The sequence below is a fragment of the Bubalus bubalis genome, chromosome 11, assembly GCF_019923935.1.
Source record: "Bubalus bubalis isolate 160015118507 breed Murrah chromosome 11, NDDB_SH_1, whole genome shotgun sequence".
Lineage (NCBI taxonomy): Eukaryota > Metazoa > Chordata > Mammalia > Artiodactyla > Bovidae > Bubalus > Bubalus bubalis.
Genome location: NC_059167.1, coordinates 39,215,687 through 39,241,681, shown reverse-complemented (window position 1 = coordinate 39,241,681; position 25,995 = coordinate 39,215,687). Strand labels below are relative to the sequence as shown.

The 25,995-nt window shown below is 39.5% G+C and overlaps 1 long non-coding RNA gene across 4 annotated transcripts in view; it reads left to right on the top strand.

Moving 5' to 3' along the window:
- The first annotated feature begins 7,541 nt into the window (after window positions 1-7,541).
- Window positions 7,542-25,995, top strand: part of LOC123328034 — a 253,586-nt gene continuing 235,132 nt past the window's right edge. For 2 of the 4 annotated variants that reach the window (XR_006542758.1, XR_006542756.1), the window contains exon 1: window positions 7,542-7,722. This is a non-coding gene — a long non-coding RNA (uncharacterized LOC123328034). The remainder of the gene's footprint in view (window positions 7,723-25,995) is intronic. The other 2 variants (XR_006542757.2, XR_006542755.2) reach the window with 1 other exon arrangement.

The following is a 25,995-nucleotide window of genomic DNA, read 5'->3' as shown; positions in this document are numbered from 1 at the left end:
TTAAATCAAGGAAAGCTTCATAACACTTTAGGGCAGTGAGTTTTAAGCTTTTTTGACCATGACCCACAATAAGTAATACATTTTTAAAAATCATGAATCAGAACATACTTTTATATAACCAAAAGTTCACTAAATCATACTCTTACAGTGTGTAACATATTTTGACATTCTGTTTTATTTTAATATCTTTTAAATGAATATGCTATTATATTTATTTCCTTAGATCTAGATGTAGGCCTCTGATTGATTGTATGAGTCACTAATGGCTTGCAACCCACAGTGTGCAAACAGTCTGTAGCAAGAGAACTGCTGAGGTGTGCTAGTCCTGCTGCTACTTTTGTTGGCTTTTCAACTTTGCTGTAAGCAAACAACTCTGAAGTAATATTTTCTTCTTGTTGCCAGAGGTTTCGTATTTTAAATACCACTCTGTGCTATCACCACTGCCACTGCACAACCACCTACACATACGTTCTCATTGACAGAAATGGCTTTCAGCAGTGAACTTTTGAGGGGTATATATATATATGCCAATTAAAATTATGGCATTGTACGAACATGCACGGGCTTCTCTGGGGGTAGACCAGTGATAAAGAATCTGCCTGCGAATGCAGGAGACACAGTTTTGATCCCTGGGTCAGAAAGATCCCCTGGATAAGCTAAGGGCAACCCACTTCCGTATTCTTGCTTAAAAAATCCCATGGATAGAGGAGCCTGGCAGGCTAAAATACATGGGTTGCAAAAGAGTTGGACACAACTTAGTGACTTAACAAGAACAATGTACATGTGCACGCACGCAAACACGCACACACACACACACACACACACTCAATGGTCCAGCTAAGTAGAAACTGAGGCTTAGGAAATAGAATACCTATCCATGAAGTGATACCAGCTAATGGAAAAAAAGAAGGATAAACCAATTTCAGACAACCTGAAATCCCTGATATAGTTCTGTGGGTGTGTTTTGCCATGTCAGAGGCTTCACATCAGGATTCCAATACCCCAGGTAGGCAAAGATTCCGCCCACCCAGCACAAAGGATAGCCCACTTTTCCTTCATTATTGAGAATTCAGCTCACCTCCCTTCCACTCCTAGCTCATCCTCTGTCAATTTCTCTTAATGAGGACCCAGGGTTCTCTATGGGCTGCTTCCTTCTTCTACCAACTACATGAACCTCTGATGGACAACTATAGGTCTTCAAAAAAGAGCCAAGATTCATATCTTGGGTGATAGGAGAAGCAGTGAAATTTGGGAGGAAAAATACTATCCATTATAGGAGCTTTCAAATTTTTAAAAAAATTATTTTTTTTCCTGGTTTATGCAATGCCTTGTTTTTTTCCCAAGTTTAATCAGTCACATAGCTGATATGTATGTTTAAATCAATCTTTACTGTTATCAATTGATAACTGAGTGTCTGCTGTGCTTATAGTAGCTACGGGGCATGATTTGAGGTTATTTGAGACATATGAAGAAATAAAAGAATGTGTTTCTGGCCCTCAAGAAAAAATGGCTCTGTGGGAAAGATAGGGTTCATATATATGAAAAGAAAATATGCAGCAGTTAAAGCTGAAGGAAAATTAAGTAATTTAGAAAATCATTTCTCCAGGAGCTTGAAAGCAAGTGTATAGATGCAGACTCTACCTGAGGAGGTAAAATTTGAGATGGGTCTGAAAGATGAGTAGCATTTAGTCAATGGCCTGGAGAATATATCCTGGTGAACTAAACACAGGCAAAATAGCAAAGAGGATAATTGGTGGGGTTTGGGGGAGCAGTGAATAAATCCTTCAGGTAGTGGTAGAGTTCCAAAATGACCCTGAAAGTCAAGTTGGGGGCTGGGCCAAGGCAATCTGTTCAAGGCCCAATATATTGCCATGTACTTAGGTTATAAGGATATAAATAAACCCTTTGAATTTGCAGTTTGTCATCTCGTCTCCCATTTTTGATGAATTTTTCGAATGCTGTCTCTGAGCATATATTTCCAAAAGCTCTCCAGACAGCAATTCACGTTCAGTTGGCTCAGCATGGAGCATTCTGTGGAATCTATAGCTAATGAGCGATTGGAGAGCAAAGCTGAGCAGTGATTGACTGGTAGTCACGCACAGGTCTGCTGATATAGCTTCAGGGACCTGTGTTGTTGTTTTTTTATATCCTTCAGCTGTTCCTTGATGAATTGTTACACTATATATCATATGCAGCCAATAGTCTAATTATAGAAATGTCTATCTCTTGCATATGGCAGGCAGCATAACGTAAAGGGAAGCACATAAGCATAGGAGATGGGACAGACCTGGAGTTTGCAGTTAACTCACTGCACAACCTTGGGCAAATCACATACTCTCCCTGAGTCAGATAAGCTCATCTGTAAAATGGGGTGATGCTTTCTATCTCATGGGGACTGTGGGGATCAATCTGAGGGAAATCTATACAGGAAAATTTTGTAAACTGTAAATCACCATGTAAGAGTGGGGTGTGATAGTTTTTGCCTCATCACTACTGCCCTCTTGTTTGTTAAACTACTAATTGGAATGTTACCTAAATTCATCATTGACATTTTGTTTCATCAAGCTCTAGAGCAGTGAATCTGATCTTCATGTGGCTCCAGTTATAAGTGAAAATGGGCTTCCCTCGTAGCTCAGTTGGTAAGTATCCACCTGCAATGCAGGATTCCTGGATCAGGAAGATACCCTGGAGAAGGGATAGGGTACCCACTCCAGTATTCTTGGGCTTCCCTTGTGGTTCAGCTGGTAAAGAATCCACCTGCAATGCAGGAGACCTGGGTTTGATCCCTGGGTTGGGAAGATCCCCTGGAGAAGGGAAAGGAGATCCCCTGGAGAATCTTCACTCCAGTATTCTGGCCTGGAGAATTCATGGACTGTATAGTCCACGGGGTCACAAAGAGTCAGACACAACTGAGCGACTTTCACTTTCATAAGTGAAAATAATAAGGAAAACAACAATAATGATAAATACTGCTTTGGTATTACCTCTATGCAGGGCTCTATTAAAAGGGTTTCATATGTTACATTATTAATCCTCACAACTCCTTGAGGTAGGTACTGCTATTATCCCCTTTAAAGATGGGAAAAATGAGACTCCAAGAAGTTGAGTAATTTGTCCAGTAAGAAGAAGAACTGGGAGTCCAACCCAGGCAGTCTGGGTCTAAAGTCTATATTTTAAACTTATACTTTCTTCCCTAAGGAAACAAAGACACTCAAATTTCATATTTTCCTGAAAGGTCTGTGGATGACAAATTTCAAACTCCCATTTTGGAGGAAAACAATCGTGTTCACATTTAGCATTCTTTAGAATGTATGACTCATCTATACATTTTTTTTTCTAACACGGTAGCTACATTTCAAGAGTTGCACATACAGAAACCCGAAATGGAATTTCCCATTCCTCACTTTTACCCACCCTCCTTTTTACCCTAATTCTATATGACCTGTGACAGCTGTGTTTGAAAATGCTAAGGAGGAGATCAGCCGGCCAAACTCTCTCCTGCCAGCCCATGAGGCTTTCCCTCCATCACCCTGGACAGGTGACTCCTTGCTGAGAACAGCATGAATGTTCAGATTGTACTACTGCTCCGTTCTTAAAAGTGAATTTGGTTTGGTGAATGTCATCCAACTTAAAAAATCAAAGAGCCTCCTCCAGAGCTGGCAGCTCAGAGCTCTTAGAAAGGAAATTTAAACTGCTTCCATAACCCACAGGGAAACTGCTGCTGAAAGAGCTACACTTGGAGTAAATGCAAAGCACTGCTCAAAAGGGCCATCACAGACGGCAATTTTCAGCTGGTGAGCACTCCTTCCCAGAATGTTCCCTCCACAAAGAGGATGCTTTAGAAGGCAGAGCTGCAAAACTCTGACCACATGCCTGAGGGTCAGGGCCCTGGAGGAGGCATGAGATTGCTGGAAGGTGTCAGAGGGGGCTCCCAGCCAGAGTAGGGATTCTGAGATCTTAGAGTTCCTTCCAAAAGATTTTGGGTTGCATGTGGCTCATTCTTGTGGATGCAGAAAGGGAGGGTTTCAGCAACACACACCTCAACACTCCTCTTTCTACTCCCCATGAAGCTGCTGCTGCTGCTAAGTTGCTTCAGTCGTGTCCGACTCTGTGCGACCCCATAGACGGCAGCCCACCAGGCTCCACCGTCCCTGGGATTCTCCAGGCAAGAACACTGGAGTGGGTTGCCATTTCCTTCTCCAGTGCAGGAAAGTGAAAGTGAAAGGGAAGTCACTCAGTCGTGTCCGACTCTTCACGACCCCATGGACTGCAGCCCACCAGGCTTCTCCGTCCATGGGATTTTCCAGGCAAGAGTGCTGGAGTGGGGTGCCATTAATGGAAGAAATCCCACACTCCACAGAGTGTCGGCCTTTTACCTTGACAACATCTCCCCAGGTAATGTTAAAACTATGTCATTTGTAATATCAAATGACATTTATTTTAAATGTTCTTTCCTGTTCTCTTTTTCCATGAAAAATAGAGTACTTTTAATTGTTTGGAGGAAGGGATGTGTCATATCCAGTGTTGAGCAATACAAGTATGTGGGGAAGGTGAGGGAGAGGTAGTAGCAAACCTGAGGGTTGGAAAAGCTACCTTCATTGTCACCATCAGCACTTTCTAATGTTTGTGTACATTATATTATTTCATCCTCACCATAACCTTAGCAAGTGGTTACTATTAGTGTCTCATCCTGAGAAATCTGAATCACAGAATCTAAATGTCTTGTCCAAAGTCAAGGCATTAGTTTTTAAGGGTTTGAAACCAAATATACTGGTCTCACAGCTACTACTAGACTCTAGTCTCAAGATCAACTTATAGTTTCTAAATAAATATGTATTAATTACTTATTCTGAGCATGTGAAATGGAAAAGAAACAAATCTTTATTGTATACCTACAGCATTAACTTAAATGACATTGTTGAATCCGTATTTTGATTCCTGTTTCATTGTTTTATTTATAGAAATGTTGTTGTTCAGTTGCTAAGTCACGTCCAATTCTCTGCAACCTCAGGTACTGTAACACACCAGGATTCTCTGTCCTCCACTAACTTCTGGAATTTGCTCAGATTCATGTTCATTGAGTTGGTGATGCTCATCCTCTGCTGTTCCCTTCTCCTTTTGCCTGTAATCTTTCCTATCATCAGGGGTTTTTCCATTGAGTCAGCTCTTCACATCAGGTGGCCAAAGTACTGGACTTCAGCATCAGTCCTTCCAGTGAATATTCAGGGTTGATTTCCTTTAGGATTGACCAGTTTGATCTTCTTGCACCCCAAGGAACTTTCAAAGAGTCTTCTCCAGCACCACAATTCGAAAGCATCAGTTCTTGGGTGCTCACACTTCTTTATGGCCCAACTCTCACTTCTGCACATGACTACTAGAAAAACCATAACTTTGTTGGCAAAATCATGTCTTTCCTTTTTAATGCACTGTCTAGGTTTGTCATAGCTTTCCTTCCAAGGAGCAAGCGTCTTTTAATTTCATGGCCACAGTCACTGTCCACAGTGGTTCTGAAGCCCAAGAAAAGAAAATGTCACTGCTTCCACTTTTTCTCCTTCTATTTGCCATGTAATGGGACTGGATGCCATGATCTTAGTATTTTGAATGTTGGATTTCAACCAGCTTTTTCCTTCATTTGTAGAAATAGGCAGACGTTAAGGGATGTGCCCAAGATGACTGTAAGGAAGTAATGGTGCCCGCATCTCAGGACTATCTGGGATACTGGTATCAACAGAAACACAAGAGAGGAGCCTCTTGAAGCCTCTCTCTCTCTGTGTGTGTGTCTTTAATAATAGGTGGACCTCCTCCTGGGAGAAGGCTGAGATAAAGGCAGATGTGGCAAACATCTGGAAGAATTCCATATGGCCCTCTGTGCCATTCCCTTGTTCTTATTGTAAGTTTAAATTTGCTTATGAACTTGAACTTGCTTGGGCTTCCTAGCTCCTCCACATCTTCCCTGCCAACCCAGCCCTCAGAAATGCCTGCCCAGTTTCTGAGCTCCACTCACTGTTCGGGTTCCAGAGGGCCAGCTCATGCTGCCCACTCAGGCTCCAGTCTAGCCCTGGGCCACTGGTTCTACCTCACACTCCCTTCCCAATTCCAGGCAGAGCAGAGAATGGGTCTAAAAGTTGTTCTTTTTCCCTAAGAATCTCACAGCTGTAACCAGGGATTCAAAACGCATATTTGTGAGACAATAGACAACAAAAGCACGAGAGCCTGGAAGCAAAGAGTGTGTGTGAAGACTTAAAAGGAAAATAAAAAGACAAAAAACCATCAGCAGTGAGTGTAAAGGACTTCAACATAAATCTAGGCTATTTTCCAGGAATCCTGGAGACAGCTGAACTTTCCTCTGGCTGCAAGTATCCCCGAGCAATGCAATCTCCCCAGAGACCAGAGTTCCAACTTCCAATAGAGATCAGCCAATTAACTACCAATGAACAGGTGTGTGTGCTTTTACCACATGATATGCAAAAGAAATCCACAGGGGGCCTAGCATCCAGCTAGGCAGTACCCCTCCCTATGATCTGCTGAGGAAGATGGTACAATGTTTGTACAGCTGAAGATTCTATGATGAGGCTTATAACTCAAACCTAACCATGCCATCCCAGCTCCTTCCTCTTCTTACCCCCACAATCATTACCCTAAAAAGAATTTTCACTTTAGAAAGTGACCTTGGTGAGCTGAAGCTTGTAGTTTTAAAAGCCCCCTAAGGTTTAATTTTGAAAAGTCACCCGTAGACTTTAGATTGACTTTCTCTTGAAGGCAGCTTAAACCTTGTTCATTTGGGAGCACAAAAGAGAAGGTTTAGGAATCCCAAGGCTTCAATTGCCAGCTGTCTCATTTCTCTGCTCACATTTTTTTTCTTCTCCTCTCCAGCAAGATTAAGATGAGTGAAATAATTTCTTTCTTTTAAGATATCATTGTAACATTCAAGTTTTCCATTACTGTCAATTTCTTGAAACGTGTCTCATTAGCATTTTCAGAACAGTTTAAAAAAATCCTTTCATCAAGGAAAAAAGAAATTAAATGCAAGTTAGTTGTCACGGGATTTCATTGACATAAATTTGTCCTCTCTTGTCTTCATTTCTGTCTTCTCAGTTCCTCGTTTAATATCTTAGAGTCTGGGAATCATACCCAAGTCTCTGATTTGAAGAGCTGGAAAGATGCAGCCTAGATTACAAAGTAAATTGTCTTGGTCACAAAGTATACAGAGGGATTCTGAAACCTGTTTAGACTGCACCCCATAGAACTGCTAAGTATTAAAGGGAGAAGTGCCAAAAGCCCAATCAAAGTCATGTAAACAACATTCTGGAGGAAATCAACCCGTGACTCCAGAGTTTTCGGCAAGTGCCACAGGTTTTTCATGTTTTTAAAAAGCAGGGAAGAAGAACAGGTTAGTGAGCAAACCTGAGGAGCCTTGGGTTTCCTTAATGCCTATGCAACTAGCAGGTAAGAGCTCCCTGGTGTTACATCTCAGTGATGAAGACCTAATCAAGTCCTTATTTCTCCTAACCTGAAAGCACTTTTGCAAATGCACCTGGATTAGCACTAAGGAGCTAATTATTTTGTGAGCTGAGATCACTCTTTAGGAGAGGAAACACCTTCTCCCAGGGTCAGGAGCAGCAGTGTCTTTTAAAGCATTTCCTGGAACACGGGGACATAAATTTGGAAGCTGCCTCAGCAAGTTGAGCACTCTGTCTCATGTGGGAGTTGGGACACTGTGAGGTAGGAAATGTGGGTCATTTACGTGGCAGTTGGGAGAGAGAAAGAGAAAACATGCAGACTGGCCTTCAAACCAGAAACGCGGGCTTGGCAAAATCTAGAGTTGTGTACTCCTAATCTTCTATGTAATTATATGTGATATTAGTTTCTATGTGATATTAACTGTAAACTCAGGTTGTTGGAAATTGTATTCTACTCACAGGGTGTGGAAGGCTTTTTGGTATTTTTAAGGGAAGCAGCATTTCTATTGCCAATTTCTGCCCCAACTCTTCACTGTAAAAGAGAGGGCAAAAGCTAAAGTGAGCGTCTCTTACAACCTGAGAAGCGGGACTTTCTAGGCCCCATATTTCCAAATATGGTGAAAATTGAATTGAAAAGTGTACCTGGTCTTAGGCGTTCATCATTTCAAAGACCTTCTTTGTACTAACCAACTGTTTGTATGTTGCTCGTATTTTCTCTGTTAATCTATATCTTTTCTTTCTCCTTCAAGTTTAAGTAAAATTTCCTTTGAAGTTTTACAAAAAAACTATTTTGACAAGGTTGAAAAAAATTCACCTCCTAAAGTCCGTCATATGCTTTAAAATTTTCTCCCCTAATAATTCAGCAAATACCGAGTGGCTACTATGCTTGAGTGTGGTTCTAAGAGCTGTGGAGTCATTTGTTAACAAAATTAACCAAATCTCTGCCTTCAGGGAGCTTCTTCTACTACTGCTAGGCAAGGCCAAATAAAAAACAGATACATTATTATGTGTTGTATTAGAAGGTGATAAAAGTTATATGGATATATGAAACCTGGAAGGAGAATTGCTAGTTGGAGGGGGGTGGGCTTCAGCTGGTGTGATAAGAGATGTTATTTATTCCCTAAGCTGTATCTGAAATGGGAAGCACATGGTAAGAGATAGCTTTACTATAAAGGCAACAGGAAGGAGGAAAAGGAAAGAGTTATGCAGGTCTGGGGGCTGGGTGCCTAGGAATTGATCTAAGCATAGGGAACAGTAAAAGATAATTTTTTATTGTTACCTCTTTTTTTTTTTTTTTTTGCAAGTGCCTTTCCTGTATTTATTTTTTTTTCCACAGCTTAAATCAGGGGCTAAAAACACAAGATCAGAGACCAAGTGTGTCACACCAAGACCCCTGCTTCAGTGGGTACTTTTCCGATACTTTGTCTTTCAACTCAACCCTCCAAAAGACACAATTTTTTGTTTTTGGACAAGTGCAATCATTTCAACAACAGAGCCATGGAGATCCACTTCATTTATTCCCAAGCTCTTCTGAGAGCATCTCTGCTTGACTGCTTCGAGGATCTCTCTCGTGGTGATGGTTCTTCTGTGGTTGTAGAGGGACAATCTGACTGCCTCCAGGCTAACCCATTCCAGCTGCCAATCCTTCAGCACTCTCAGGGCATCCAAGATCCAGGAGCACCCACTGAAGTGTGGGTGGACTTGTTTTAAGAGTTTCCCCATGTAATTAAAGTATGCCTCCTCCTTCTTCCTCCTCTTCTTCCCAGTGGCAGAGCGGACCCACTCATCCTTCTCTTTGGCTGGGATATAAATTGTGAGCTTCCTCTTAGGAACTGTAGGCCATGTAAGCAAATGAAGCGCATGTGGAAGGCTTATCCTGATGCTGGTAGCTCAGACCACTGGCTGTCTTGTTACCTCTTTTAATAGGGGGCCAGATCACATAGGGTTTTGAAGGTCATTATAAAGACATTAGGGCCTCCCTGGTGGCTCAGAGGGTAAAGAATCCAACTACAATTCAGGAGACCTGGGTTCAACCCCCGGGTCAGGAAAATCACCTTGAATAGGAAATGGCAACTACTCCAGTATTCTTGCTTAGAGAATCCCATGGACAGAAGAGCCTGGGGGGCTACAGTCCATAGGATCACAAAGAGTCAGACATGACTGAGCAACTAGGCATTAAGTATGTACATGCACATAAAGACATGATTTTTATTTGGAATGGGTTAGAAATTCTTGAAGGATTTTAATCAAGACAGTGATATGAACAGACGATATTTTTGAAAGATGTTAGCTGTAATGTTGAGGCTAGCTAGACTCTAGGGAGACAGAAATAGAAACAGGATTTTGTAATTTTGGGACAATTAAAATTAAATACTTTAAGAAAAATATATTGGAATCATGGAAGGGATATATACACACACATGTGCATGTACACAGATATAAACATATATATACATATATATATATATGTATGTATATATCTGGAGAATGAAATGGCAACCCAATCCAGTATTCTTTCCTGGGAAATCCCATGGACAGAGGAGCCTGGAGCGGGGTGGGGGGGTGGGGGCAGGCTACAGTTCATGGGGTCGCAAAGAGTTGGACTGAGTGACTAAACAACAACAAATATATGTGTGTGTGTGTGTCACAGGAAGTGGGATGAGATCTTGTCTAACACTTGGAAATGAATTGTCCAAGGAGACATATGCACGGACAAAACAAGAGGCTTTATTGGGAAGCAGCACCCAGGCAGGGAACAGCAGGGTAAGGGAACCCATCAAGACTTCTCTGCCATGTGGCTCACAGTCTCAGGTTTTATGATGATGGGGTTAGTTGTCTCTGGCCAGTCATTCTGACTTAGGGTCCTTTCTGGTTGTGTGTGCGTATCTCAGCCAAGATGGAGTCCATCAAGAAGGATTTGGGGAGATTTACATGACGTAAGTACTGGTGTCTCTTGCTCCTTTTGACCTCTCCCAATTTTTCTGGTTGATGTTAACTTGTTAGTTCCTCATTCCTTACCAGGACCTTCTGATGTAAGATAACTCATACAAGAAGATATTGTACCTGACCTGAATGGGCAGTTTTGGTCAATATTTCCCTAAGATATACACACTTGCCTTTGACTTCTTAGAAGCAAATTCTTTTTCTAAGTCACCTTTCCCTCTTAAATTTCCTTGAGTTTGAACTTAGATCACTTTGCATCAAAATATTCTAATTCAACTTTTTATTGCTCTGAAAAAATAGAAAGAGGGACTTCTCTGGCAGACTAGTGGTTTAGACTTCACCTTCCAATGTAGGGGATGCAGGTTTGATCCCTGGTTAAGGAGCTAAGATCCCACATGCCTAGTGACCAAAAAAACAAAACATAAAACGGAAACAATATTGTAGCAAATTCAATAAAGACTTAAATGGTTCATGTCCAAAAAAAAAATACTTAAAAAATAGAACCTATAACCTCAAAGCTTTCCCCACTCCTGCCCCAAGGCTTTTTTCTTAACACCAAAAAAAAAAAAGTTTTAACTAAAAGTTTCTCCAAATGCCTAAGAAAAGAAGCACTTTGAAAATGGCTAATTAGTATTCTAATGACCTTTACAAGAGAAGTATCTTAAAGTGTTCTTGGCATTAGACATTCCTAAGACCTTAATTTTCTAGCATATATACTAATGCCCATACTTGTCTGGGGCTTCACAGGTCACACTACTGGTGAAGAACCCACCTGCCAATGCAGGACACATAAAAGATGCAGTTCGATTCCTGGGTCGGGAAGATGTCATAGAGGAGGGCATGGCAACCCACTCCAGTAGTCTTGCCTGAAGAATCCCATAGACAGAAGAGCCTGGCTACACTCCATAGGATCATGAGTCAGACACCACTGAAGGGATTTAGTGCACACATACTTTTCTAGATGGGAAAGTGACAGGGAACCCAGTAGGCACACCTCATTTTATAGATGGAGAAATGGGCCCAAAGTCACAGAGCAAAAAGGTAGCAGAGTTGAAATTTCAGCTCAGCTCTGCCAGGTAAAAGCCCTTTGCTCATGGTTTCTGACTACCCGGAGTGTTGTATGGCATATCCACAGGAAGCATGTTTGAAAGCATGTCAGAAATCTCAGTTACCTTCTTCCATGTCTCTGGTTTCTTAGGAAACAAACCTCTATTCCTCTCTCTCTCTCTCTTTTTTTTTTTTAAAGACATTTGATTGGTTGTAACTATGGGGAAAGGAGTTGGGAATAGAAAGGCCAAAGTGTCTGGGGTTGAGAATTAAGCCAGCATCCCTGTGACTAGGCCTGGCTGTCACCTTCAGTTGTCTAGTCTCAACATCATGGACCCAAACCCAACACACCACATCACATCACTGCAAGATGAACCCAGGCCTGAGGGAGCAGCTGAGTTTGCCCTCCCTGTTGTCTGGAGTTGTTAAATAACGCTCATAGTCTCAGATGAAGTGAATTGAACTCATCATCCCTTTCCTCCCGAACTGAAACAAGTTAGAAAAACCAAAAGGCAGCCAATGGCTGCGGAGAGGGAGCAACAGACTGTCAGAAAATAAATCGACCGTTTACAAACAACTCAAACTACAAACAGTTTTCCCTCCAAAGATGTGCAGATATCCTTCTGGGTAAAATCGGTCAAATCTGACCTTTAAAAACAGGATGACTGGCTAATTGTTTTGTTTTGTTTTGTTTTGTTTCAATCTGTCAGATAGGATCTTAATAGAACAACCTTTAGGATATTGTAAAATGAATTTAAAGAAAAAATAATTATTACAAGAGCAGTGCCAGGAGACTTGGTGGCCCGTTCTGCATGCGTTGCAGCCTTGTGTGTTACAGTCCCTGAAAATCCTGCCTCTCCCACTTGGGACACAAAGCAAGCAAGCCCAGGCAGGCAGGTACTGATTTGAAAGCAGTCTCCCAGGAAACAAAGAAAGCTGAGAAGCTGTCAGCAGGCAGGTTTGCTGGAGAGCTCTCAGAGAGGAGCACCCATCAGGACTCCAGGGGCTTTGCCTGAGAGGTGACCAGTCACCTGGGGGGATGGAGGGCAAGAGGCCCCTGACAGAAACAAAGCTTTGAGGCTGTGGGGAGACAGGTTCAGGTTGATGCTGAGAGAAAGTGGGTCCTCAGGAAGCTGAGGCTATCAATGCTGAGGCTATAAAATGGCACAGAGGCAACCCACTCCTTTGTCTACTGCCACTGAAAACTTGCCTTCAAAGGGGGATGTATTGTACTGTCTGCACATAAAAATTATTCTAAGTAGGAAAAGTGTTTTTTCATTCTCTGAAAAAAATTTTCGGAATATTGATTGGACTATCTTCCTTCTCTGTCATCTTATATGCACGAATATTTTGTGTATTCACTAATTATTTGACCTTACATACAAAAGAAAAATCCCAAGGATAAATAGTTTTCGTGTTTTTAAGATATGTGTTGTTTCTTACATCTTTTTAGCTTTTTTGTTGCCGTTGTTAATCTGGAAAAAACTAGTGACCATAAATGAACTGGTTTATTCTGAGAATATAGATTAAAGGGAGGAGTCCACTGGCACTTATATGGGGACACTGGGCGGCCTCTGGGCAGCTGCAGCAAAAGGCATTCTTAAGGCAGGGTATGAAAGTGAAAGTGTTAGTCGTTCAGTCCTGTCTGACTCTTTGAGACCCCATGGACTGTGCCCGGGAGGCTCCTCTGTCCATGGAATTCTTCCTGGCAAAGATACTGGAGTGGGTTGTCATTTTCTTCTTTAGGGGATCTTCCCGGCCCAGGTATCAAACCTGGGTTTCTTGTCTTGCAGGCAGATTCTTTACAGTTTGAGCCACCAGGGAAGCTATTACATGTTTAAAAAACATTACCCTGTATGCCAGAGGGAAGGGATGAGGGGAAACTAAAGAAAGAGATAAGAACCAAGATTTCCAGAGTTGACAAATATTTATTTTTTTACCTCCCATCTCCAGAGGTTTGCTGTTCTGTATCTACTTCCAATAATAAATAGGACTATAGGTATGAATATGTAAACATAGAACAAATAAACTTTAAAAAATTCTAAAAATTTTATCACAAACTGATTTTAAGGCAAAAAGACATGCTTTTGCTTTTCAAGAAAAGTCCCTTATCAAATTGGCAAGTATAAAATATTAACAGTAACACCAAACAATGAGGATATAGAGGCCTCTCATTTTAATTAATGAAAATGTAAATTGATACAATGCCTTTGAAAAGCACTTCTGTGAAGTATAGCAACAACCTTAAAATATTCATCCCTTTATTCCAGCAATACTACACTGGGGATATAGCCTATGAAAATAACTTCAAATATACAGAAAATGTTATTTTAAATGTATTTATAGCATTGATCTTTAAAAATAATATTAAAAATCATGAAACAGCTAAGAATCTCTTTGCTATTACAATAATGATTACAAATATTATTTGAAATACTTTTGATATGTTGAATGATTTTTAAAAATCTAATTTAGCTTCTGATTCTGGCAATATGGTGAATGGAATTTTCTCCATAACTCTCCCATTGAAAACAATAAAAATGGTAAGTATTGGTTTTTGTTTTGATGAATCTTGAGATGCCCAAAACATGTGAAAGAGGCAATTATTCTTAGGTAAGCCAAAGTATAGTCCAGCATTTGCTCTAATGGCATTTGCCAAATCCTGGTAACTTTGAACTTCTGATTTAATAGCTGCTCAGGGTTGCCCTGCATGAGGTACAGGAAAGAAACCCTAAGGCACACCTAAGGAGGAAAATCTAATGGAAGACTCCAGCATTAAGCTGGGAAACCAAAGGGCAACATTCTCCGTATAAGAGTATATGAGAAACAAACTCACTGTGCAGGAAAAAAAAAAAAACACAGACACACACAGACAGCAAGGTAGGGTAAATCAATCTCCCTTGAGAATACATAACCACAAGTCAGTTTTCACATAGGATCATGGTCAAGCTGAAAAATAGAAGTCGTTTGCAGGATGCTGGTATCCCAGCCAACATCAGAAGCAAAGACAACTCCTATCTGAAGAGACCCAACTTTAAACCACTTCTCAGATAATCCCTACAAATAAAGTTCTAAGGAACATATACTTACAGTCAAATATCATAACATATCATAAGGAATTGCCAACCGGAAACAACCAACAGCAGAATCAGTATTGCAAAGAATTCAGATATTATCAAAGAGTATATGAAAGGCAGGTTTAACATATCTAAAGAAACAAAAGAGAAGTTTAAAAATATAAGCAAGGAACACAAAATTATAAAAAGGAACACAACAGTTCTGAAAAGACTAAAAATAATTTTCAGAAATAAAAACATAATCACTGAAATAAAAAATTCACTGGATGGGGTAACTGATTGAACATGATGGAGGGGGAAAAATCAGTGGAATGCAATACAGATATGAATGAATTATGCATAATGCAGTGCAGTTTTGAAAGGAGGGAATGCAAAGCAGGATTAAGAGACAGGAAGGATAGAGTAAGAAGCTCTAACAGATGTCTAATTAGAGTTTCATAGGGACATAATAAACAGAACATATTAGAAGAAAGAGTTCAAGAGATACCCAAAAGTTTAAAATAAACAACTGATCCTCAGATTTAGGAAATCAAAAAAATTCCAGGCAATATGCATGCATAGTGAATCTGTAAAACAAGGCAGAACTGTAAAGCAGCTAGAAAGTTAACATGTTTCTACAAAGGCACTGTAAATAGCTTGATTGATTTTTTTCCCGCAATAATGAAAAGCAGAAGACAATGAGTGATATTTTAAAATGCTAAGAAAAAATAACTATCAACTTACATGGAATGTGTGGTGAAATTACCTTTCAACAATAGGAAGGAAACAATATTATATCCAGGCTAAAAGATACCAGAATTTACCACCAACAGATTCTTATTAATGGTGATTCTCAATAATGAGTTTTAAGTAGTGGTAATACCAAATGGAAAGACATAGATGCAGAAAAGAATGGTGAGCAAAGACATATAAATATGTAGGCAAATCTAAGCAAATATTGACTATATAAAATATTTTGTCAAAAAAAAAGCCCAAATACTAGAACTTGATAGCCTCTAAGTGAAAGAAGATGGATTTGATCTGAAGTATTCTGATGTCTTTTCATTTGAGAAGAATTTAAAAATAATGGTTAACATTAGACTTTTAAAGTATCCATGTTAAAAAATCTATGGTAATTCCTAAAAGAATAGATATGGAAAAATACAACCTCAAAACTCATATGCAAAATTTAACTATTATAAATAGAAATATACATACATATATATGTTCTATATATGCGTGTGTGTGTGTATATGTGTGTGTGTGTATACACACATGTACAGTTGACCCTTCATGGGTTCCACATGCATGGATTCCACGAATCATGGCTTAGAAATATTAAAAAAAAAAATTTCAGAAATTTCCAAAGAACAAAACTTGATTTGCCACATGCTGTCGACTATCTACATGGCATTTACAGTGTATTAGGTAATATAAAGAATCTAAAAATGGTTCAAGGCACATGGGAGGATGTATATATGTTACATGCAAATAATATACCATTTTATATAAGGGACTGGAGTATCTTCACATTTTGGTGTCCTTAGGGGAGTCCTGGAAACAATCACCCGCAGACACCAAGGGACAACTGTATGTGCGTATGTGTACGTAATAAAACTATTTTAGGGTATTTTTATAGAGATAATAATTGGAAATCAAGTTTAAGGAAATCAACACATTAACTTGATACATTTACTACTGCAATGTGATTGCCATTGTAGCATTAATGAAGACCTCTAATATATCACATAATTATCCTTTCTAGCAGTAGTGGGAACAATTCAGAACTAGTCTCTTAGCAAGTTTAATATTAATAATATAGCTTTGATATCTATAATACTTAAAAAAAAAGACAAGAAAGTGAAAGTCACTCAGTCATGTCCGACTCTTTATGATAGTCCATGGAATTCTCTAGACCAGAATACAGGAGTGGGTAACCTTACCCTTCTCCAGCGGATCTTCCCAAACCAGGGATCAAACCCAGGTCTCCCATATCACAGGTAGATTCTTTACCAACTGAGATACCATGGAATCCAATCACTAAACTGTGTATTAAACCTCCAGGATATGTTTATCTACTGTATGCAAGAATGTGTCTTTAACAACATTTCTTATTCCTGCTTCTGCCCCCAGGAATCACCATTCCACTCTGTGGTTTTTAGGTCTGTGTTTTAGATACTATATATGGAGTATCATATAGTATTTGCCATTTTCTGTCCAACTTATCTCACTTAGCATAATGTTCTCAAGATTCATGTTGTCAAAATTTAGAGCATTTTCATTTTTCTCATGGCTGAATACTATTCCATTGTGTTACACACACGGACACATACCATGTCTTCTTTTTTTGACATCTGAAATATATATATTTTATTTTTTATTGAAGTATAGTTGATTCTCAATTATTTTCAGGTGTAGTTCTTAGTTCAGTCCCTCAGTCGTGTCCGACTCTTTGCGACCCAAAGAACTGCAGCACGCCAGGCCTCCCTGTCCAAAACCAGCTCCCGGACTTCACTCAAACTCACATCCATCGAGTCGGTGATGCTATCCAGCCATCTCATCCTCTATCGTCCCCTTCTCCTCCTGCCCCCAATCCCTCCCAGCATCAGAGTCTTTTCCAATGAGTCAACTCTTCTCATGAGGTGGCCAAAGTATTGGAGCTTCAGCTTCAGCATCAGTCCTTCCAAAGAACACCTAGGACTGATCTCCTTTAGAATGGACTGGTTGGATCTCCTTGCAGTCCAAGGGACTCTCAAGAGTCTTCTCCAATACCACAGTTCAAAAGCATCAATTCTTCAGCCCTCAGCTTTCTTCACAGTCCAACTCTCACATCCATACATAACCACTGGAAAAACCACAGCCTTGACTAAACAGACCTTTATTAGCAAAGTAATGTCTCTGCTTTTGAATATGCTATCTAGGTTGGTCATAGCTTTCCTTCCAAGGAGTAAGCGTCTTTTAATTTCATGGCTGCAATCACCATCTGCAGTGATTTTGGAGCCCAGAAAAATAAAGTCGCTGCTGTTTCCCCATCTATTTGCCATGAAGTGATGGGACTGGATGTCATGATCTTCATTTTCTGAATGTTGAGCTTTAACCCAACTTTTTCACTCTCCTCTTTCACTTTCATCAAGAGGCTTTTGAGTTCCTCTTCACTTTCTGCCATAAGGGTGGTGTCATCTGCATATCTAGGTTATTGATATTTCTCTCGGCAATCTTGATTCCAGCTTGTCCTTCTTCCAGCCCAGCGTTTCTCAAGATGTACTCTGCATATAATTTAAATAAGCAGAGTGACAATATACAGCCTTGACATACTCCTTTTCCTATTTGGAACCAGTCTGTTGTTCCATGTCCAGTTCTAACTGTTGCTTCCTGACCTGCATATAGGTTTCTCAAGACTCAGGTCAGGTGGTCTGGCATTCCCATCTCTTTCAGAATTTTCCACAGTTTATTGTGATCCATACAGTCAAAGGCTTTTGCATAGTCAATAAAGCAGAAATAGATATTTTCCTGGAACTCGCTTGCTTTTTCCACGATGCAGTGGATGTTCGCAATTTGATCTCTGATTCCTCTGTCTTTTCTAAAACCAGCTTGAACATCTGGAAGTTTACAGTTCACCTATTGCTGAAGCCTGGCTTGGAGAATTTTGAGCATTACTTTACTAGCGTGTGAGATGAGTGCAATTGTGCGGTAGTTTGAGCATTCTTTCGCATTGCCTTTCTTTGGGATTGGAATGAAAACTGACCTTTTCAGTCCTGTGGCCATTTCTGAATTTTCCAAATTTGCTGGCATACTGAGTGCAGCAATTTCACAGAATCATCTTCCAGAATTTGAAATAGCTCAACTGGAATTCCATCACCTCCACTAACTTTGTTCGTAGTGATGCTTTCTAAGGCCCACTTGACTTCACATTCCAGGATGTCTGGCTCTAGGTGAGTGATCACACCATCGTGATTATCTTGGTCATGAAGATCTTTTTTGTACAGTTCTTCTGTGTATTCTTGCCACCTCTTCTTAATATCTTCTGCTTCTGTTAGGTCCATACCATTTCTGTCCTTTATCGAGCCCATCTTTGCATGAAATGTTCCCTTCAGTTGAGTTCAGTTGCTCAGTCATGTCCAACTCTTTGTTCCCTTAGGATCTCTAATTTTCTTGAAGAGATCTCTAGTCTTTCCCATTCTGTTTTCCTCTATTTCTTTGCATTGATTGCTGAGGAAGGCTTTCTTATCTCTCCTTGCTATTCTTTGGAACTCTGCATTCAGATGCTTATATCTTTCCTTTTTCCTTTGCTTTTCGCTTCTCTTCTTTTCACAGCTATTTGTAAGGCCTCCCCAGACAGCCATTTTCCTTGTTTGCATTTCTTTTCCATGGGGATGGTCTTGATCCCTGTCTCCTGTACAATGTCATAAACTTCCGTCCATAATTCATCAGGCACTCTATCTATCAGATCTAGGCCCTTAAATCTATTTCTCACTTCCACTGTATAATCATAAGGAATTTGATTTAGATCATACCTGAATGGTCTAGTGGTTTTCCCTACTTTCTTCAATTTAAGTCTGAATTTGGCATTAAGGAATTCATGATCTCAGCCACAGTCAGCTCCTGGTCTTTTTTTTTGCTGACTGTATAGAGCTTCTCCATCTTTGGCTGCAAAGAATATAATCAATCAGATTTCTGTGTTGACCATCTGGTGATGTCCATGTGTAGAGTCTTCTCTTGTGTTTTTGGAAGTGGGTGTTTGCTACGACCAGTGTGTTCTCTTGGCCAAACTCTATTAGCCTTTGCCCTGCTTCATTCCGTATTCCAAGGCCAAATTTTCCTGTTACTCCAGGTGTTTCTTGACTTCCTACTTTTGCATTCCAGTCCACTATAATGAAAAGGACATCTTTTTTGGATGTTAGTTCTAGAAGGTCTTGTAGGTCTTCATAGAACCATTTAACTTCAGCTTCTTCAGCATTACTGGTTGGGGCATAGACTTGGATTACTGTGATATTGAATGGTTTGCCTTGGAAACAAACAGAGATCATTCTGTCATTTTTGAGATTACATCCAAGTACTGCATTTCGGACCCTTTTGTTGACCATGATGGCTACTCCATTTCTTCTAAGGGATTCCTGCCTGCAGTAGTAGATATAATGGTCATCTGAGTTAAATTCACCCACTCCAGTCCTTTTTAGTTCGCTGATTCCTAGAATGTCAATGTTCACTCTTGCCATCTCCTGTTTGACCACTTCCAATTTGCCTTGATTCATGGACCTAACATTCCAGGTTCCTATGCAATATTGCTTTTTATAGCATCGGACCTTGCTTCTGTCACCAGTCACATCCACAGCTGGGTATTGTTTTTGCTTTGGCTCCATCCCTTCATTCTTTCTGGAGTTATTTCTCCACTGATCTCCAGTAGCATACTGGGCACCTACAGACCTGGGGACTTCCTCTTTCAGTATTCTATCATTTTGCCTTTTCATACTATTCATGGGGTCCTCAAGGCAAGAGTACTGAAGTGGTTTGCCATTCCCTTCTCCAGTGGACCCACATTCTGTCAGACCTCTCCATCTTGACCCGCCAGTCTTGGATGGCCTCACACGGTATGGCTTAGTTTCATCGAGTTAGTCTGTGTGATTAGATTGAGTAGTTTTCTGTGATTACGGTTTGTGTGTCTGCCCTCTGATGCCTCTCGCAACATCTACCATCTTACTTGGGTTTCTCTTACCTTGGATGTGGGGTATCTCTTCACAGCTGCTCCAGCAAAGTGCAGCCACTGCTGCTTTCCTTGGACGAGGGGTATCTCCTCACAGACGCCCCTCCTGACCTTGAACATGCTTTACCGTCTGAGCCACCAGGGAAGTCACCTATGGACCGTGCAGCAGAAGCGCGCAGGCTGCGAAGGACCGCGCAGAAGCGTGGCCGAGAGGCGCTACCCCTCATCCAAGGTCAGGGGCGGCGGCCGGGAGGAGCTACCCCACGCCCAGAGGTCAGGGGCCGCAGCAGACAGGAGCAACCCCATGTGCAAGGAGCGGTGGGTGCGCTGGCACAGGAGGGCCAAGAGGGGTTTCAGGTGTCCAGTGTGGTAATTCAAAAATGTTATAGATTATACTCCATTTACAGTTATTACAAAATAACTGCTATATTTCTTTGTGCTGTACAATATATCTTTATGCTTATCTATTTTATACATAGTAGTTGTGTCACTTAATTCCATATCACCATCTTGCCTGACTCTCTTTGCCTCTCCCCAGTTGTATACACTAATTTGTTTTCTACATCTGTGAGTCTGTTTCTATTTTTTATACAAATATACTAGTTTTAGATATCATACATAAGTAGTAACATACAATCTTTGACTTCTTTCACAAACCATAATTAATACTCTTTAGATTCATCCACATTGTTGAAAATGGCAAAGTTTCACTCCTTTTCATGACTAATATTCCTGTGTGTGTATCTATATACACACATTCATCTATTCATCTGTGGATGGATATTCAGGTTGCTTCCATGTCTTGGCTATTGTAAATCATGCTACTATGAACATTGGTGTGCATGTGTATATGGAGAATAGTACAGAGGCTCCTTAAAAAAACAAAAAATAGAGTTAGTGGGATCCAGCAATCCTACTCCTGGGCATATACCTGGAATAGAAAAAATTCTAATTCAAAAAGATATATGCTCCCTATTTAAAGCTTTTTAAGGAACCTCCATATTATTTTCCATAGTGACTGCACCAATTTACATTCCTACCAACAGTTTACAAGGATTCCATTTTCTCTATATCCTTGCCAACATTTGTTATTTGTGGTCTTTTTGATGATAGCCATTTTGACACATGAGAGGTGATAGCTCATTGTGATTTTGATTTACAGCTCTCTAATAACTGAGCTCTGATGCTGGGAGGGATTGGGGGCAGGAGGAGAAGGGGACGACAGAGGATGAGATGGCTGGATGGCATCACTGACTCGATGGACGTGAGTTTGCGTGAACTCTGGGAGTTGGTGATGGACAGGGAGGCCTGGCGTGCTGCGATTCATGGGGTCATAAAGTGTCGGACACGACTGAGCAACTGAACTGAACTGAATAACTGATGATGCTGAGCATCTTGTGACGTGCCTATTAGCCACCTGTATGTCTTCTTTGGATAAAAAAATGTCTGTTCGGGTCTTCTGCCTATTCTTTAAAAGGATTTTAAAAAATATTAAGTTGTACAAGCTGTTTTATATATCTTGGATATTAACCTTTATCAGTCATATCATTTACAAATATTTTTTTCTGACATTCTGTAGGTTACTTTTTCATTTTGTTGTTTCTTCTGCAGAGCAGAAGTTTTAAGTTTGATATCCAACTGGTTTTTTTTTTCTTTTTTTATTTGTGCTTTTAGTGTCATATCCAGAAACGTCATTGCCTAGATTAATGTCAAGGGGATTCTTTCCTATTATTTTTCTAGGAATTTTATGATATCAGGTCTTATGTGTAAGTTTTTGATCTGGGGCTTCCCTGGCAGCTCAGTGGTAGAATTAATTTTGTGAGTAGTGTAAGATAGGAGGATTGCTGGATGGTATGGTAATTCTGTTTTTAAGTTTTTGAAGAAATTAAAGTGCTTTACTCTTATTGTATTCTTATTTATTTCATCATTCAAATGTCAGTATTTGCTGTGTATACTTTGATGCGCCAGTGTTGGGTACATACATATTTTACATTGTTAAATTTTGATGGATTGGCTGCTTTACCATTATATAATAACCTGTCTTGTGTCTTGTTTCTGTTATTGTGTAAAATTTATTTTATCTCATAAGTATAGCTACCCCACTTTCTTTTCGTTGCCTCTCTCATGGAATATATTTTTCTATTCTTTCACTTTGAGTCCCTGTTCATCTTTTAAGCTGAAGTGAGTCTCTGTTAGGAAGTTGGATATTGTTTTTATTCATCTAGACACTCAGCCTTTTGATACGTAAATTCATTCCATTTACTTTCAGAGTAATTACCAATATGTAAGAGTCTACTTTGCTGTCTTATTAATTGCTTCCTGGTTGTTTTGTGTTTCCATTGTTACTTTTTCCCTCTGTTTCTGCCTACCTCTGTTAATGGGTTATTTTCCATGCTGGTATGCTCTGTTTCCATTCTTTGTCTTTTGTGGAGCTATTTAAGTTTCTGTGTTGTGGTTACCATGGGCTTACATAAAACATCATAGAGATACAATAGCTCATTTTAGGTTGATGGCAAATTATATTTGATCACCCCTAAAGGTTTCACCCTTTTACTCCTCCCTTTTATATTGTCAATTTATCTTTCTATATTATATATATTTTTTATCAATTTATAGTAGTTATAGTTATTTTACTATTCATTTTCTTTAACCTTTATACTATTGTTAGTTGCTGGTTAAAACACCATTATAAGAGTTACAGTTTTCTAATCCTGATTGTTTATTTTCACATTTACCAGTGTGCTGTGTGCTTTTATATGTTTTCATGTCACTGATTAGCATAATTGAATTTTCAATTTGAAGACTCCTTTCAGCATTTCTAGGTGGATTTAGTGGTAGTAAACTCAGTCAGCTTCTGCTTGTCTGGAAAAGTCTTTAATTCTCCTTCATATCTGAAGGATGACTTTGATGGATAAAGTATTCTTGGCTGATTTTTTTTTTTCTTTCAAACCTTTAGATGTATCATTCTGTTCTTTTCTGGTCTGTAGGGTTTTTGCTGAGAAATCACGGATAGTCTATTGGAGAGTCTTCTATAGGTTACATTCTTTTTCCCCCTAGCTGCCTTCAAGATTCTTTCTGTTTCCTTTATTCCTCACAATTTCATTATAATATCCCTTAGGGAAAGTCTTTTTGCACTGAGATAATAAGGTAATCTATTAGCTTTGTGAGCTTGCATGTCCAAGTCTTTCTCCAGGTTTGGTATGTTCTCAGCTCCCATTTCTTTAAATTCTGCCTCTTCTACTCCTCTGCTCCTTCTAGAACTCCAATGATTCTGACATTTGTCTTTTGATAAAATCCCAGAACTCATGTAAAACTATTTTTAAAAACATGGGAATATTAGACACAAAGATTAAGACAATGGTTCTCTCTAGAGGGAAAAATTGGGGCTATGTCCAAAAGGAGCACATCGATATCTTCTAGAACTGGCAGTGTTTTCTATCTCCTAGTCTGGGTGATGCTGCTGCTGCTGCTGCGGCTAAGTCGCTTCAGTCGTGTCCGACCCTATGCGACCCCATAGACGGCAGCCCACCAGGCTCCCCGTCCCTGGGAATCTCCAGGCAAGAGCACTGGAGTGGGGTGCCATTGCCTTCTCCAAGTCTGGGTGATGAGTACCTAGCTTCTGGATTACCTTTTATAACCTTCAGAAATATCATAAGTATAATTTTATAAGTATCAATATTTAATACAAGTTAGAAAGTACATTTTTTAAATTGTATAGGAAATTCCATATACAATCTGATTAGAATTATACAGTAAATATATAAAGAGGAAAAGATTAAATATGAATATGGCAAAATGCTTTAAAATTAGCGACTGGACATGACTGAGCGACTGATATACTAATTTTATGATTAAAAAGTAAGAGATTGTTTATTTGCATTCTGTAACCATGATATAACTAAACCTAGCATTTGGAAAAAACGTTTATTTTCAAACTATCAAGAAATGTTTGTGAAATTAAGAAATTACCTTAGGAATCGCATCTCTGAGTAGCCTTTCTGAACATCAACAGCCATGAAGCATACTCTTCCTCATTGAAGGGTAAATGACTCTACTAGTTTTCCGTGAAATGTTGCCTTTGAGGGTCCATGATACTTTTGCCCCACAACCGATCCACTTGGGAAGTCTGGCAGTTCATCTTTCATAATACCTCCTGCATCCATCCTTCCCCTCAGTTCTTAATGAATCCTACTCAGAGTGACCAGGTTGTTCTTCCCATTTACCTCCCTGAAAGTATTATGTTCCCTTATACAAATTCTTCTCAACTCTGAAAATACTTTTATTTTTTCAATGATTCCAAAAGCATGGATGGCCCTTCTCCACCCCAATCCCTGTGCTATGAATTTCCTACTATCTCTTCACATATCTATCCTTCTAGAACCAGTTTGAACTCTTACTTTTTCTGTCAATTCTTCTTAGACCAGCCCAAACTCAACTAGTTTCTTCCTCTTAGAACTTTCATTTTTGGCCCTTATCCTTTGTTGTTTTGTATTAAAAGCATTAATGTTTATTCTAGGTTACTATTTAAAATAGACTCATTTTTTACAGCAATTTTAGGTTCACAGCAAAATTGAGCAGAAGGTACAGAGATTTTCATATGCTCCATACCCCCACATGTGTATAGGTTTTCCCATCATCAATAACATCCAGCATAATGGTACATTTATTACAATTGATGGACTTATATTGACACATAATTATCATTCAAAGGCCATAGTTTACAGTTCATTCTTGGTCTTGTGTATTCAGTGGGTTTGGATAAATGTCTAATAACATGTACCCACCATTATAGCATCATATAGAATAGTTTTACTGCCCTAAAAATTCTCTGTGATCCACCTATTCATCCTTTCCTCCCCATGGCCCCTAGTAATCACTGATTATTTTACTGCCTCCATAGTTTTGCCTTTTCCAGAATGCCATGTAATTGAAGTTATGTAGTATTTAGCCTTCTCATATTGGCCTCTTCCATTTAGTGATATGCATTTGTTTCCTCCAGGTCTTTTTATGCCTTGATAACTCATTTCTCTTTAGCACTAAATAATATTTCATTATACAGACACACCATAGTTTATTTGTTCACCTACTGGAGGACATTGTGGTTGCTTCCAAGTTTTGGCGATTATGAATAGAGCTGTTATAACCATATTTGCGCAAGTATTTGTGTGGACATAGTTTTTGTGTGGACATAGTTTTCAACTCCTTTGGATAAAACACCAAGGAGTGTGATTGCTGGATCATATGGTAAGAGTATGCTTAATTTTGTAAGAAGCTGCCAAACTATTTTCTAGCATCTGGTGGTATTATAATTCTGGATTTGGTCATTCTAATAGGTATTCATTGGTATCTCATTGTTGCTTTAAATTGCATTTCCCTGTGACATAGGATATGAAACATCTTTTTTTACATGCTTATTTGCCATCTATATATCTTCTCCCAAGCTATTTTTAAAGCACTTAATTTTTGAACCAAATTTCAGCTATCAACCTCTAAACATTCAATTCCATCTATCTATCCACAATTCCCAGCCCAGCTACTCCATGGATTCTTGCCTTTCGTGCTTTAAAATGGCATTTCTACAAGCATCAGAATTTTTGAGATTTCCTCTAAGATGTAGTTCAATTCCAGGTTAGCCTTTAAGAGTCACTTACATACTATTTGTTCTATTACTGGAAACAGAATGGAGACATGTATAGAGGACATAGCCTTGACTCATCTAGGGTGGGAGGACTACAGGAGACAGTGCTACAGAAAAGAAAAAAAGTGGTAGAAAAAGACTGGATTTGAG